The sequence below is a fragment of the Mirounga angustirostris genome, unplaced genomic scaffold (assembly GCF_029215605.1).
Source record: "Mirounga angustirostris isolate CCGP_5_RB_7025 unplaced genomic scaffold, mMirAng1.0.hap1 SCAF_11, whole genome shotgun sequence".
Classification (NCBI taxonomy): Eukaryota; Metazoa; Chordata; class Mammalia; order Carnivora; family Phocidae; genus Mirounga; species Mirounga angustirostris.
The window spans coordinates 87,695,302-87,712,383 of NW_026991719.1; the positions used below are offsets into that span (position 1 = coordinate 87,695,302).

The 17,082-nt window shown below is 44.3% G+C and overlaps 1 protein-coding gene across 1 annotated transcript in view; it reads left to right on the forward strand.

Moving 5' to 3' along the window:
• VSIG1 (V-set and immunoglobulin domain containing 1) overlaps nt 1-17,082 on the forward strand; it is a 93,918-nt gene that overhangs the window by 42,352 nt on the left and 34,484 nt on the right. Inside the window, exons 2-4 of the mRNA XM_064574464.1 lie at nt 1,835-1,942; nt 7,116-7,178; nt 9,680-9,824. The gene's annotated coding sequence lies outside the window, so the exon portion shown is untranslated. The remainder of the gene's footprint in view (nt 1-1,834; nt 1,943-7,115; nt 7,179-9,679; nt 9,825-17,082) is intronic.

The window sequence follows — 17,082 nt, forward strand, 5'->3', positions numbered from 1 at the left end:
AGACCGATTCATCATACCCTTGTTGACAGGTTTGGATTGTTCCTCAGTCAATGAAAGAGGGAAAACCTTCAGGGATTGCCTAGAAGGTCTTTCCCTCTGTCTCTGCTCAGGCAGATCCTGTCCCATTTCTCAAAACCTAGCTCAGATACCACCTCCTCCATGCAGTCTTCTATCTCTATGGCTTTTGCATGCTTGGAGAGTTCTGAAGGTAGGGATTTAAAAGTTAGAGGGAGCTGAAAAAGGGAAAGAGGAGGAGAAAGAGGGCACAACAAAGGACAGAGATCAGGAGAGGTAAAAATCCAGGAGGGAGCTGGGTTATCAGGGGCAGGCACAGAGTTAGAAAGAAGGAGTTCTTTAGGGAGGCAGAAGGCTGAGGTTGTTTTAAGACTCAATAGATTGGAATCTTTCTGATCTTTTTCTTTTCTCAACATCACCTTACCAGTTAAAGAAAGCTGCTCGTGGGTAGTTAGCCATTTTATTTCCTTTTTGTTCTAAGGCGTGAGTCTTGATGTGTTCCCAGAATCCCAAATGGACCCCTGCAATTCAAAATTGCCTTCCTCAGATTCATTCCACTTAGGCCATAATAAAAGATCCAACATAGAAGAAAAAAGAAAGGCATTCTACCTTAGGATCTCATTCTCTGCTCCCAGAGAACATAGAGGGCCAGAGAATTCCCAAAGACAAAAAGAAATAGAGGCAGTGACTTCAGTCAGACAATAGGTTAACCCTTTCAAAGAATCAAAGCCTGCAATTTTCATGCTACAACAAAGAATTGGAGCACATGAGTGGGAACAGGACTTACCATTTGACCCAATAGGGGACTCTGAGAAGAGAGAAAGAGATTCCTTGACTTGCTGTGTTCTTGTCTGAAATCTCAGTAGGTTTGGGGGCTTATTCAGACCCAACTGGAGTCATAGAATCAGACTGTTACAGACAAAAGTAGTTAAAGTGACTCAAATAGAGGTTACAGCCTTTATTCAGTTGTGGCACATCTGGGTGTACCTTGACATCAGTAACTCCATGAGCTGAAATAGGTTGGAGTTTTCATAGGGTGAGAAGAGAAGCGTATAGGACTATAGTCTTGCCCCAGGATGTAGTTTTCTTTGTCTGTAAGTGCCACGCAACTCACAGTTGAAATGGTTGGAGATTGTTCAACTCTCTCAGGATTGTTGGTGTAATCTCATTTTGGCTGTTCTCAGAACAGTTCCGAAAGCAATCTTTGTTGGCCTGTGGGTTGTCTGTTAACTGTCTAATGCCAGTTGATGTACAGGGGACAGAGATCTAGAAAAGAAAGAAAACAAGAAGGGGAAATAAAAAGAAAGGAGACAACATTCCAAGCAAGGAAAAATTGGGGTTTGTTTTAATTTTGTTTACAGTTCTCTCAGCTTCCACCAGTTACATATACTCTTCACTCAGGTACACAAATTCTCAAGTTCAAACCTCAAATGTTTCCCTCTTCCTACAGCTTATCTCTAACCATCCCAGTACTCCCCCCAATACTCCCTTGCACCCCAGTTTTGTTGTCTTCATGTTCTCTATCCCATAGCCACAGGAAATGTCACATCTATTGGGTGGGGAGTCTGAAATCATGGAAGGCTTCATGGAGAAAGCTGTATCTCAGCTAAGCCTTGAGAGATGGGACAAGATCTGCCTGGGTACAGACAGAGGAAAAGACCTTCCAGTAGAAGATGATGATATGAATTTTTTCATTCTTCAAATAGAGTATTATGGAGGGCTTTCTTTGTGCCAGGCACTAATCATGTTCTGGGTAAGAGTGTAGGTTTTGAGGACAAAGACTCAAACCCCAACCTTTGCTATTTCCTGGCTGTACTAGGGGTTGGGATCAGCTATAACATAATCAATGAAGCAGGCTGGATGGAGACTGACAAATTGGAGAGCAAAAGCCCGCTGTTTAACAAGGACAACTCCTGCTCAGATGCTGGTAAGTCATAGCCATGTGGGCTAGTTGGGTGTGATATTCTGATACTTCAAGAAAACTAAGATTCTGGATTTTATGTGAAATACTTTTCTTTTTAAAATACTGGCCATTAAATTTTTTTAAAAAATGAATTTATAGGTCAAACTATACACATCTGTAGGCTGGTTTTCTTCATGGTTGACAAGTTTGCCCCCTCTGACTTAGAGGCTTTACTCTGTACTTAGTAGAGCAAGCAAGGCCCCCCAGCTAGCACTTCTGCTTCATTTCCAGCTTTGTTTTTCCCTACATCTTTCTTTCCCTGCCACTTTGTGGCCCAACACAGTAAAACTGTTGCCCAGATGAACCTCTGTGTTCGTGCACAGGTTGTTGAAGTGCCTTTCCCCACATCCCCACTTCAATTTTCTTCTCCCGACTAACATCTCCTATTCTTTGAGAGCCATCTCCTTTGAGAAGCTTTCACTCACTCCTTCCCTGTGCTTCCCCAAACCTTGGATAACTATTAGTGGCACTCTATTGTCATTCTTTGTCTACTTGTCATCTTTTCCGCAAGTCTGAGTATATTATGTGTGGGACATAAGGGCATGCGGTAAATAAGTGGTAAATGAATAAGTGGAATGAATATATGTCTGCAATGTCATTTGTTATATGTAAACATGCACCAAGAAAAATATAGAAGTCCCCTTCTCTATCCACTCATCCATTTATCCAGCAAATATTTATTGAGCTCTTATTATATGGAAGGGACTGTTCTAGGTGATGGAGATACAGAATGAACATGCCAGACAAAGTCCCTGCCTTCACACATCTCATATTTTAGTGTGTCTTCCCACACTAAAATATGAAATATTTTAAACAAAATGTGTAATATAATGCAAGATGGTGATAAATGTTAAGAGAAGAAAATAAAAGCAGGGTAAGGGCTTAGAGGGTGACAGGTATACTTTCCAATAGGGTAGCTGGAGAAGGGATCTCTGGGAAGGTGACATCTGACCAAAGGTTTGGGGGAAGGGTGGGAGCAAACCATACAGATAGATGGAGAAGAGCATCCAGGCAGAAGGAACAGAAAGTGCAAAGGCCCTAGGGTGGGAGCATGATTGGCATACTTGAGGAATATCAAGGAGGCCAGAGTGGCTACAGAGGAGTGAGCAAGGGGGAGAGCAATGGGAGGTGAGGTCAGAGAGGCAATGGAGGGCTAGACCATCTTATCATCACCCCTCTCAACCACCCATTGAACACAAACCTTGGTGAATAATGGAGTAAAGAATGTCAGTCTTGCTGGGATGTGTGGTGGCAGTCCCAGGGAGATATGCATAGGTCAAAACAGCTTCCCCCACAGATATATGCTTCTCGTAGTTCCCTCTCTACCCAGAGTCTTTACCACAGGGCTCTCAGAGGCAGGTCCCACCTGAGACCAGGCCCTGTTTGCCTTGGGAGGGTCATGAACCTGTGGAGATTGGCCAAAGTTATTTCCTGCTAGTTGGAGTTGGGACCAGGCTGTGCAGCTCCACCCAGTTGGAAAGGACTCCAGAGTTGTTATTCATCAGATATGCTGCTGTTTAGAACAAGTCCTGAGTTTCCCACTTCTACACCTTTTCCTCTCCCAGGAAGACACACCAAAAGAGTCAGGAGACCTATGTTCTACTTCCTGCTTGACCTCCACAGTGGGTTGTGAGAGCTGGGGCAGGTCTGGTGCTCTGTGAAAGGAAGGACTGAGACTTGATGTTCTAGTGCTGTATGTTGCACCTGTGTCTTGACTCTGCATGATGGGCCACCTGATTTCTTTTTTTTATTATTATTATGGTCAGTTGGCCACCATATAGTACATCATGAGTTTTTGATGTAGTGCTCAACGATTCATTATTTGCGTATAACACCCAGTGCTCATCACATCACGTGCCCTCCTTAATACCCATCACCTGGCTACCCCAGCCCCCCAGCCCCCTCAGCCACCTGATTTCTAACCTTGGAAGTGGGCCTTCTATAACCCTCTTCTTGTAGCTGCACCCAGGTGTGAGCATAGCTGTGCTGCCTATTCAAAAGAGGTGGTAAGTGGTGAGGTTTGACTGAAGCCCCAAGGTCTCTTTTCCCAAACATCTCCCACAGCTTCTCCTCTCCTGCACACCCTGACATTCTTACCATTAATTGTTCCTCTCAAGCAAAGGTGGAGGCCGTCTCCAGAGGTGACACCTGGGAGCCCGCAGGCCCGTACACCCAACCTGCCCAAGCGGGATTCAATTATCTTCCTAGCATGCAGAAAGAAAGGACATCTCCTCTTAAGGAAAGACACAAGGCTCCAGGACTGTCAGAAAACCACTGGCAAAGGCTCAGGCCGGGCTCCCTGCTGAGTGGCTCTGAACAGCTCCCAAGCACGAAGAACAAGGGACCACAGGAAGCCCACTGCCTGGGAATGCTGCAATGGATGGTGGCTCTGAAGAAAAACTTGGTCGCCCTTGTAGCTTGGTTTGGGGCTTGCTGCTGGGTAAATTCTTCCTGAGCTGTGGTGTTTTCAGACCTTGAGGCACAGTTTAACCCCCTAAATGAGCATAAGGAGGAGGACACAGTTTGTTAAGGCCTGGTAACTCAGAGGAAGCTTGCACATTCCTGCTTTGCCGATTTCAACTCTGTGCTTTCCCCAGAGTTGCTGTTGCAAAGGATTGTGGGAGCCCTAAGTCCTCCTTCCCATCAGAAGTGCCGAACTATGGGGCACCTGGGTGGCTCGGTCAGTTAAACGTCTGCCTTCCACTCACGTCATCATCTCAGGGTCCTAGGATTAAGCCCTGCATCGTTGGGCTCCTTGCTCAGCTGGGAGTCGGCTTCTCCCTCTCCCTCTGTCTCTCCACACCCCACTCATGCTTGCATGCTCTCTCTCGCTCTCTCTCAAATAAATAAATAAATAAATAAATAATTTAAAAAAGAAGTGTCGAACTAGACAGGAAGGCTTGAAGCAGTAGAGGAGGCTATGGAGGATGGGGGTGCTGCTGCAGCCCAGTGGCCCAACACCTGGAGCCAAGGAGGGACCCCAGCTGAAGGCGAACAGATACTTCCCTTAGACTCTTAGGGTTAGAGCGTGCTATGCGCTCAGCCAGGCCTGGGTTCCTGGCCCAAATTGCTTCCTGTATGAGCTCTCTTTGTAAATATAGGGTCATATTAGGAACCCAGATGTCCCTTCACTTTAAACCAGGAGTCACAAGATCACATGAAGTGAGCCAGGTATAAGCAGTTGGCGGTGGGGACTGGGCGAGCCCCATCTGAAGGCAGCAGCCACTCCTCAGCTGTCCTCGGTTGCCATGCTGAAATTCGCCTGGAGGGGCCTACCTACCAGTTGTTTTTAAGAGAAAGATCTTTACACAATGATTTTAGAAATTTCCTACATGTTTCAATGTCGATAAGGAATTGCATTCATATGGGGCCCCTGGGTGGCTCAGCCAGTTGGGCTTCTGACTCTTGGTTTTGGCTCAGGTTGTAATTTCACGGGTCATGGATCGAGCCCTGGGTCAGGCTCTGTGCTCAGCCGGGAGTCTGCTTGGGGATTCTCTCCCTCTGACCCTCCCCCTGTTCTCCCTCTCTCTCAAATAAATGAATAAATCTTTTAAAAAAAGGAATTACATTCGTATATATACAGCAAGCATGTCTAATACCACTTACTATATGCAGGCACTGTTCTAAGCACTTCGCAAATAATAACTTGTCCAATTCTTTTTTTTAAGATTTTATTTATTTATTTGAGAGAGAGAGAGAAAGAGAGAGAGAGAGAGCACATGAGAGGGGGGAGGGTCAGAGGGAGAAGCAGACTCCCTGCTGAGCAGGGAGCCCGATGCGGGACTTGATCCCAACACTCCAGGACCATGACCCGAGCCGAAGCCAGTTGCCCAAACAACTGAGCCAACCAGGTGCCCAACTTGTCCAATGCTTATAACAATAACAACTCATGAGGTAGGTCTTCCTTCATCTCATTTATTGATGAGAAAAATGAGGCCCAAAGGAATTAAGTAACTTGCTCACAGTCCCTCAGCTGGTAAGTGGCCGAGCCGGGCTTAAAGCCAAGCTGCCTGACTCTGTAGTCCATGTTCTTTGTCGCTATGTTATGCTGCCTCATTAAAACTAGCAAATGAGCAAACAAAGCCCAGCAAACACAAAACACCATGCAGGACAAAAACCAAATAGGAGAGCAGAAGCAAAACAAGCCCTTCATTTGCTTCCTCCGCTTTAAACCAAAGCCAACAGAATTGGACACCTCTGCCATTTTCTTCTGCTTTGTTGTCTGTCTTCTTTGTAAGCTTCTTCGTGCCTGACCCCCATCTTAACACCTCTCTTTTTTAGATATTCCCAACACTGATTTCTTTTCAGCCCTTTCATAAAGCAACCTGGCCTCTTTGCCTTGTCAATTTTGCTCTCTGAAATGTGACCTCTCACTTTTCATTGTTCATTCTCCATCTTTACCTTCAAAAATTCTACTCAAATCCTCCCAGAATCACTGTCACCTGCCAGGTGGAGGTGGATCCCATGAACTTACTTTGTAATGAAGATTTGGGGGAATCACGGCCATCCCTTGCAATGGCCCACATTTCTCTTTCTGTACTTGTATTCATTTAGTTTCTGTGTTGCATAATGCAGTCTTTTATAGTCACATACGTCTTAGTATTAATCCCTGTTTTGTGTGTATTTATCTTGTCTTTCCAGCAAGAGTGTAAGCCAGACGAGCAGGGGCTGTGTTGACTATGTATTCCACCATCTCTTTTTCAGTGCCAAGAAGTCGCATCACATAATCGGCAAAGGCATGGGCTTTGGAGCGCTCTCTCTTGGACCCAAGCCTTGGCTTTGCCACTTACAAACTGTGTGACCAATGACAATTCATATGATCTCTCTAAACCTCTTTCATAAGATTATCATGAGACATAATGCATATAAAATACTTAACCCGGGGCCTATCATCTAGTAAGCCTTAGCATTTGACAACTCTTATTACTATGTCATAGGTACCATTAATCAGCTCTGGCAGCTGTGAAAGTGTTCAATCTCTTGACTCCAAAAAGATGTCTGGTTTTTAGGATTAACTTCACTCAGGCATTGTTAGGAAGTATTGAAAAGGATTGGCTAAAAAACAAACAAACAAAAAACCCAGGACCCTACAATTGTACAATTAGAATGTAATTTTTTTTTTTTTTTTTGGTTCAAGTCAAGCTTGACCTCTCCCAGTTGGAAGGAATTGGAAGATCTAGGACCTCTTTGGGTTGAACAGGTGGGTACATGTGTGTGCAGATGTGTGCATGTTTGTGCCTACACATACATGTGAATTTTTCAAAGCAGAGCCTATGACATGTGTTTGTATAGTGCGTCAACACAAACTGCCTAGGAGTAGGCTTCCCCAAACACTTTAATGTACACAGCAGGTTGAGTCACACTATCAGTTAACATAGGGTTCCTGGTACTAACCCTTTCCAGACTCCCTACTATCGCTAGGTAAGCAATCCTAGGCTACTCAACACAAGCTGACTCATACTTATTGTTAAAACATGACTTGCCAAAGGAGAACTTTCTGCAGGATTCTTCCCTCCAGGACAGGAAACAAAGATTTCCCAAATTTAAGAGGAGAGAACCTCCATGGCCCTACCTACATATACTCCTGTTTCACAGTCTTATTAAAGGCCATTTCTGGCAGTTCTCTGGAGGACTCCCAGTAAGGTGTCCTGAGAGCACATTAAGGACACCAGGTTAACCGTTGAGAGAAATTCCAGTCCTTACACATGGGGATGGAAGGGAGAAAGGAAACTCTTTCACTGTGTAACACCATCACAGGATTCACTTGAGAGTCTATAGTCTGGGACTCCCAGCTTCTTGGTTTGGAGAATTATAAAATTATGTGCCACTTCTTTTTACTGTTTTCAAGGCAAGTAGATATTAACCTGGAATAGGAAATATGTTGTTGATGATGATAATGGTGTTATCCTAGGTTTGTTTTTCAACAAATACACCAGATCATGCACATCCAAATGAGTGCTACCTTTCAAATAGTCACGTTGACATATCATATACTTGAAAAAGTGAATTCACCAAACATAACTACTCTGGGTCCCTAAAGTCACAATATACCATAAGTCATGAGCACATATTCTGGAGCCAGCCGAATTGAGCTGAGGTCTTGGCTCCAGTGCTTATGTGGTCTTCAAAAAAATTCTCTCTGAGCCTCATTTTTAGCAATAAGGGGGTTACCAGGGACTGACGCTTTGACCAATAACAGCCTTATTTGTGAGGAGGATGACTGGCAGCCATTTCCCAACAGGGAACTGATAGAGCAAGATTAAAATGACTGCTCACTAGCTGTGTATAATAAAGGATGGGGATGGGGAACAGGAGCAAATAGGTACCACCCCGTGAAGAGAACAGAAAACTGCCCAACTACATGTGAAATAGGATGTGGGTTATATAACAGGAATAGTTGAGATCTGTTGAGAGAGGGGAGAATGAGTCCTGAGTCTATGTGTTGCTATAAATGAGATTTGAGCAAATTGCTTCATTTCCCAGTGCTTCTGTTTCTTTACCTATAAAATGGGGATAATACTATTACTTATCTCATAAGTCTGTGAAGAAGATTGAGTGAGATACTGCATATAAAGCACTTAGCACAATGCTTGGCCAATAACAAGCTCGTGTGTGTGTGTGTGTGTGTGTGTGTGTGTGTAAAATCACCTAAACACGGTCCTTACCCTCTTTAGGAGCTTGCATTCTTAGAGGTATGAAGAGCACCAGGACATGAAGAGTTGTGCTATCCTAAGTGCTGTGCAAAAGGTACTGATTAATGCTGTTAATGTGAGATTACATCATGTGGGAATCAGGAGACAGTCTCTGGAGGAGTTAACAGTTGTGATAAGGCTCACAGGATGAGTAGATTTTTGACAATTCACTTTGGTGTGGTGGTAGATCTGGGAGGAGGGAATAGCCTTGTAGAGGCACAGGGATGGAAAAGTGAGGCATATGTTCAGGGAAGAGAGTATTCAATTTTGTTTGGAGGTCACTTGTAAGACTTTGGCCATCACTGACATTCTTTGGTGATACAAATCTCAGAAAATAGGCAGCAAAGGTAGGTTGGACACCTATTGAAAGCTAGATAAAAATTCTTATGTCTAGGCAAAAAGGTGAAGGGGAGTCGTGGACGATTTTTGAGTATGAGAATGACCTGATGATATTAGACTTTAGGAAAACTTAGCTGGCAGGATTGTTCAGGATGGATTGGAGAGGGAGGAAAACTGGAGGCCAGGAGATGGGCTAGGAGGTTACCACCACCATCTAAATGAGAGCTAACAGGGACTGAACTAGAGGATGACAGGATTCATCCTCACCTCTCTCAACTGACCTCAACTATTCCTGTTATATAACCCACATCCTATTTCACATGTAGTTGGGCAGTTTTCTGTTCTCTTCATGGGGCAGTACCTATTTGCTCCTGCTCCTCCTCCCCATCCTTTATTACACACATCTAGTGAGCAGCTATTTTTTTTTAAAAGATTTATTTATTTTAGAGGGAGAGAGAACGCACAAGCGGGAGGGGCATAGAGAGAGAGAATCTCAAGCATACCCTGCCCTAAGCGCAGAGCCTGGGATGGGGCTCTATCTCACGACCCTGAGATCACGACCCTGAGATCACAATCTGAGCTGAAACCAAGAGTCGGTCGTTAAACGGACTGCACCACCCAGGCACCCCTAGTGAGCAGTCATTTTATTTATTTATTTATTTTTTACCAGCTCCTTGTTGGGAAATGGCTGCCAGTCATCCTCCTTGCTGATAAAGCTGTCGTTCATCAAAGCCTCAGGAGATGGAAAAGAGAAGATGGGCTGAAGAGAAGTTCTCGGTAGGATCTGGTACTTCTGGAATGGCAGAGTGAGCAAAGTAAGAGTCAAAGAGTACCCCAGTGCAGAGTTAAGGGGGGTGCAACAACAGTGCTTGGGCAGTGGCACAGGTTTGGTGACCAGAGGATGACATGTGTGAAGTCACTGTGAGGCGCAGGTGGGGCATAGCAGTGGAGTTTCCCGGCAGGGAGTCAGAAAAAGCAATGAGGACTCAATAGTGCTGTGATTGCACAAAGAATGTTTGAAACACTTTCTTTGGAACCATTCCAACAGGAATGAATTAAAGTCTTTAGACTCTAAGCACTGACTAGATTATGCCCTTCTATACGTAATTCAGAATTTTAAAAGTCCCTACAAAACCATAAAATATGTAGAAGGATGTCCAATGAATTCTGATTTTCCCATGATGACTACTTCAGGGATTAAAAAATATATGTGAGAAAATTTACTCCCAAATCTGTCTCTCTGTCTCGATCTCATGCTAGTGCCATAAGTAAGAATGGCCTCAGTCTGTCTTTTGGAAAACCCAAGACTGCCATCTGAGCTAGTTCCCAAGCCGCACAAGGACAGCAGGCTCATTACTTTATAATTATGCCCTGTTTCTTTTTTTTTTTTAAGACTTTATTTATTTATTTGAGAGAGAGAGAGGGAAAGAGTGCACACAAGCAGGGGGGAGCAGCAGGCAGAGGGAGGGAGCAGCAGGCAGAGGGAGGGAGAGATGCAGGCTTCCCACCGAGCAGGAAACCCAGTGTGGGGCTCCGTCCCAGGACCCTGGGCTCAAGACCTGAACTGAAGGCAGACGCTTAACCACCTGAACCACCCAGGTGCCCCTATGCCCCATTTCTTGGGCACAAAACAGCATTTTCATGAACTTGATCACCTACCTTGTTTAATAAAATTAGTCTGAAATGACCTAGCTATTTCCAAAGACCAAATTCCCTCAAAGGGTAATGATCTGTTCCTACTTAGGACGCTAGGACATTTAAAAAACATTTCTACTGATCTCACACAATACATAAAAATCAAATCTGAATGGGTTAAATTCAGATTCCCAAATCCGTTCATTTAACAAATACTGAGTACCTACTATGTGCAAGGCACTGTCCTAGGCCCTTGGAATAAATAGTAAATGAAATAGACAGAAATCCCTGTCCTCTTGAAACTTACATTCTAGGGGTGCCTGGGTGGCTCAGTCTGTAAAGCGTCTGCTTTCTGCTCAGGTCATGATTCCAGGGTCCTGCGACTGAGCCCCGTGTCGGGGCTCCCTGCTCAGTGGGGAGTCTGCTTCTCCCTCTCCCTCTGCACCCCCAACTTCTGCTCTCGCTTTTTCTCTCTCTCTCAAATAAATAAATAAAATCTTAAAAAAAGAGAGAGAAATTTACATTCTAGCTGGGTGGAAAAGTTAACCACAAGTGAACAGCATAGTATGTTGGAAGGTAATGAGTGCTATGTAATAAGGAAAAGGCAGTAGGGGATTGGGAGGGCTGGAGTGGAGAAATCTGCAGTTTTAAACTGTGTACTCAGGGGCAGCATTGTTGAAAACTAACATTCGAACGAAGACTTGAAGAAGATGTGAGTTGGACCTGCTGATACCTGGATTTAAAGGGTCACAGACAGAGGAAACCACCAGTGTAAACGCCCCCAAAAGTGGGAGCGTTGCCTGGCTTGTTCAAGAGTCAGCAAGAACAGTGTGGTTGGATCAGGGTGAGAGGGAAGGAGTGGTAGGAGATGAGGTAGGTTGGACGGGTGGTGGAAGGGGTGAGGTAGATCATTTTATAGGGTCTTCTGAACAACTCTGAAACAATTTTTAAAGATTTATTTATTTGAGGGGGGAGGGACAGACAGAGGGGGAGAGAGAGACTCTCTAGCACACTCTACCCTGAGTGTGGAGCCCCACCCAGGGCTGGATCCCAGGACCCTGAGATCATGACCTGAGCAGAAACCAAGAGTCAAACACTCAGAGCCACCCAGGTGCCCCATAGGCTACTTTAAAGACTTTGGCTTTTACTGTGAGAGAAACTGAGAACTATTGGACGATCTTGAGCAAAAGTGAGATGGGATCTGACTTGCATGTAAAAGGATCATTCTGGCTACTGTGATGAGAATAGACTGTAAGGGAAAAAGGAAGAAACAGGGAGACCAGTTAGGAAGCCATTGCAGTGAGCCTGGCAATTGATGGTGGCAGCTCAGCCCAGGGTGGTAGCAGTGAAAGTGGGGAAGGTCATCGGAGTCTGGGTCTCTTTTGAACATGGACCCAAAAGAATTTGCTGGCGATCTGATGTGGTACATGAGGGGAGGAGAGGAATCAAGGATGACGCCAAGGCTTTTGGCCTGAGCAACTGGAAGCACAGAGTTGCCATAACTGAAAGGCAGGACAAAATTATAGAAGCATTAAGAGAAAGTATAATATTATATATTAATATATATTATATAATAATATAAAATAACATTTCTATAGTCTGGGATCAGGGAAGGCTTTCTTAAGGAAGACATGAAACTCAGAAGCTACGAAGAAAAAAATTGCTAGATTAACTACAACAAAATGCAAACCTTCTTTATGGTGGAAGATATAAAATGTTTTAAAAAGTTAGGCTGGAAGAAAATATTTATAATATATGTACCAAACTTAATTCCTTTTTTTTTTTTTTAAGATTTATTTGACAGAGAGAGACACAGCGAGAGAGGGAACACAAGCAGGGGGAGTGGGAGAGGGAGAAGCAGGCTTCCCGCAGAGCAGGGAGCCCGATGCAGGGCTCGATCCCAGGACACTGGGATCATGACCTGAGCCGAAGGCAGACACTTAACGACTGAGCCACCCAGGTGCCCCAACTTAATTCCTTTTTAATTAATTCTTGATTATCAATCAATCAATTAATCTTTAATTATGGGGTATGAAATTAAGATTCCTAAGGTATAAGGAGCACTTCAATGATACTGAAAGACAGATAATTCAATGGAAATTGTCCTAAGGCCATAAATAGGCAAGTCACAGGGAAGGGAACACCAATTAAGCCAGCAAACCTATGAAAAAAGGCTCAGCCTCACTAGAGAACTACAAATTAAAACAGCAGTGTGATACCACTTCTCACCCACGGTACTAGTAAAAACGAATGGCATACTTTTCATTATTGACAAGGGTGTGGAGAGACAGGCACTCTCATACACGCTTAATGGAGGTGTCAATTTATAAAGGATTTCCGGTGGACAATATTGCAGACTCTACCAAAATTTAAAGCGTTCGTCTCCTTTGATCCAGCAGTTCCATTTCTAGGTACCTAATCTACAGAAATAATCACTCAAGTGGGCGGAGATGTAGGCAAAGGGCCATCCATTTCACCACTGTTAATAGTAGTGAAAAACTGAAGGCGATGCAAGAATTGACCAACAAGAGAATGGTTAAGTGAGTTGTGGTACATCTGTACAGTGAACTACTCCGCAGCCTTCAAACAGATAAGGGAGCTCTGTAGATGGTGTCGCACATGCTGACCCAAAGAGACAATAAAAATGCTTTTGCAAGGGGGAAAACAAACTATCGAATGATATGCGTAGTATGATTACCTTTATGATTCAAAAAACCACCACAATGTGCATGTGTCTGTGTGCGTGTGTGTGTGTGTGTGTGTGAGAGAGAGAGAGAGAGAGAGAGAGAACTCGCAGAAGCTCTGAGAAAAACATGAAACTCCCATTGCTTGTGCGCACGGCATGGAATTACACCCGTGGGTAAGAGAATGGAGGCTTTCTTTTTATTCCCTGCATACTTCTTCTTTGTTCTTTGAAATCTCATTACAATCAAAATGTGTTATTTTTGTAATTTTTAAGTTAACAAAAATGAGAAATAAGTCAGAGGCTGCAGATTTCTGAAAGTTCCCAAAGACTCCAGATGCAGTAGCATGATCGATACGTGACAGTCCCACTGTGTCACTGTGACGGGAGGGACAGCATCTAATGTGCTCTCTGTGGCCTTGGGAAAGACACAACGTTTCTGAGCCTCTGTTTTTTATACAGAGAATGGAGATAATTCCTCCCCTGTTTATTTTAGTCAGTTGCGAAGATAAAATGGAAAAGCGGCTTAAAAATCATAAAGCCGTGTAAAAATATGAAAGATATTTAACAATACTTCATGTGCTAGTTAATGACCCACTTCTTTGTCAATAACATCAAAATTCAATACCAAGAAGAGAAATTAGATGATCTCTTTGAGTTTGTTTTGACAGAATTCTTCCTGTCCCAATTGGGTGCGACGTAAGCAGAAATGTAGGCATTTTACTTAAATGTTCTAGAGAGTTCTGTGTTTGTCTGAGATAGTCTGTGTGCAGATGGGTTTGGCAATAGCCTTAAGTCATTCTCTCCACCCCACCCATTTCAGGGCCAGCTAGCTTGGACAGTAGCGGATTAATTAGAAAGCTTTTATTTAGCCCCTGCTTTGTGCTTAGCATTCCACTGTGAGCAGGTGGCCAGACATCCAAGTTCACCTGGGACTGTTATGATTTACACCGTCTGTCCCATGTAATGCCAATAGCAGCCTATTCACTCTCAAAAGTGTCCTAGGTTTAATGATGAATTATATGCTCACCTATGGGGCATGGAAGGAGACGTAGGAAGCCCCTGACTTACAAACACCCGACTTAGAAACCTCTTTCCCTGTCCCAGCTCTTCACCACTGGAAAAGCCTGTATTACTTTCATGGATCTCTTGGAGACTTAATGGATTCAGAGGTCAAGGCAGGGCCGAAGCTGAGAATAGTTGATGTGGACCTCCAGAGGGCTGCCCTCCAAATTGCCCTCCTTGGCAAAACCTCCTCCCTCAGACCATTTCTCCTTATTGCGTTGCCCAATACTCCTGGTGGAAGATTCATTTGGGGTGGAGGAGGCAAGCATTCTATTTTCAATAGTGTAAACCGGTTGGAGAATGTTCATGGCAATTTTTTTTTCCCTTCCTAACATGGAGCTGATTGTCTGCTTATACAGAAGAAGGGTATTTCTGGGAGGCATAAGGTTAGAAAGGAAAAGGTAGTCTTGGAGCGTGAGTTATTCTGGTGAGTAAGACCCTTCCTTAGGGCAAGCTAGGAACTCAAGGGTCCTGGGGGCCACGAGAGTCGAGGACAGAAAGGAAGGTGGGTGTCAAAAGCATACAGTAGTTATTTGAGGGGGGGGGAATGTTGCTTTGTGCTCAACACATGTCCTAGGAAGGGAAAGGCATGTTCTTTTTCGGCCCCCTGCTACTCATTCTCCTCTTCCCCTGCTCTGTATGGCCCAGGACCCAGAATTCACACCGGTGGTAGACTATGTGCCTCATAAGTCTGGGAATGAGTCTTCCGTTTATAGCATCCTGCTTTGGCAGGAATGTGTGCTCTTAGATTCAATCGAAGGGCTTACCAGTACATTTTGGTATATAGCCTTTCTTAACTTGGGGGCTGCCTTATAAGACTTTGTCTCTGCCCTGGAGGGGCTCACAGCTATTGGACTTAGGGGAGACCCAGTTAATAAATAGGAAACTCCTGGAAAACAATCAAGTGCCAACTGTAGTGTATTGGTTCTAAGTACAATGCAAATCTATTCAAAGTGGAGCCCAGAGAGGGGTGGTAAACGTTAAAAAATTTAAAAAAAAAAAAAAAGCGCTTTTCACATAAGACAGCATGACTGATCTGCCCTGTGAATCTGCTTAGACAGCAAGAAGATAGAGGAGAAAATTCTAAGCAGTGTTGGAATTCACCTGGAGCCAAGGTCTGGCACTAGCCATGAGCATGGACAGGAAAGGCTGTGGAAGGAATCAGGAAGCAGTGGGAAACTGGCCTGGCTAAGGTGAGTGGGGCTCAAACATTTCCTGTAAATTAAAGTTCATAAAACGGGGCGCCTGGCAGGCTCGGTTGGAAGAGCATGCGACTCTTGATCTCGAGGTTGTGAGTTTGAGCCCTGCCGCCGGGTGACAGGTTACTTCAATCAATGAAAACTTAAAAAAAAAAAAAAGTTCATAAACCACGTCACTGTAGCTTGCCCATGTTTCGTGTGACTGAACACTGTGAGGCAAGAAATTGCGACAGCATTTTTCGGGTGGGTGAAGTTCAGATGAGGGGAGGGTCAGGTCTTGGAAGGCTGGGAATCCAGATTAAGGACTCGGGTCTTGTTGGAAGGAGTCTGTAGTGGTGTTAACTGAAGATGCTTGGTCAGGGTAGGAACATCGGACCTAGAATCTGGGCTAGAAGCAGCAGATTGGTGAAAGGACAGATCTGAGAGCCATCGCACAGGTGAAAACAGCAGGATTTAGAGATCGCTTCGGAAGAGCCCGAGGAGGCCTTCATGCCTCTCAAATTAAACACGACAGGAACTCTTGTTAGCAAAGGCTTCTCACCAAGGCAACCTGCCATTCCCTCCTAGGGAACCCCCTTTCCAAAGAAATCCCATTACATCTACTCATTAACCTAATTCTGCAAAAGTTGAGACTCATCCAGTGGAAGTCTTAAAGCATTTATTCACTCACCTGGTGGCACAGCGTTCGGTTGGGGGAATGCTATAGGGTTTCTAACCAGGAAGACCAAAGCACGCTATTCGTTATTCGTTCCACTGCCCAAGTGGTGAGAACCGCCATGGCTTCCAAAAAAGTGTGACGTGTCCAGGGTTTGTTCACACAGAAGTGCGTGCTTTTTGCTTCCTAACCCCCGTGTCCTTCCTGTGAACCCTGTCTCCTGAGAAAACCTTAGAGCACCAATTTACTAACCTAATTTGCGAAAGGACGTTAGTGAATCCATGCTGGAAGGCTTCGATGGAAATATTTGAAATTAATTAGCCTTGTCGGCTTTTATTTGTATAGGCTCACTTCCAACTGTATATGCCCCCCCAAGTTTAACTTTTTAATAAGATTGATTTTAAACGCTAAAACTCAGAGAATCTGTGTACAAAGAGCTTGAAGAATTTAAATGCATGAGTTTATTATTAACACAGTAGCAAATATATCAAAGGAAACACACCCCGTGAAAAGTGTTTCACAGAAACACAAATCTGCTCTGAGAAAGGACTGTACCCAGTAAGTAAGCCCGGAGAGTCTGTTTGCTTCGTGATGCCTGCAGATAAGCCTGGCAAAGCTCGCTGTGATTGAAGGAGGCAGTTTGAGACTCAGCCTAGCCCAGGCAAGCACCCGGCCCTCGGCTGCGCTCGACGAACCTTGACACAATGGTGTTCGCATTTTGGAAGGTCTTTCTGATCCTAAGCTGCCTTGCAGGTAAGGAAAGGATCTCCAAACCATCAAAGATGATTGGGGATGGAGTTTTCTTTTAAGCCGAAATCGCCAATTTTTCCATGAAT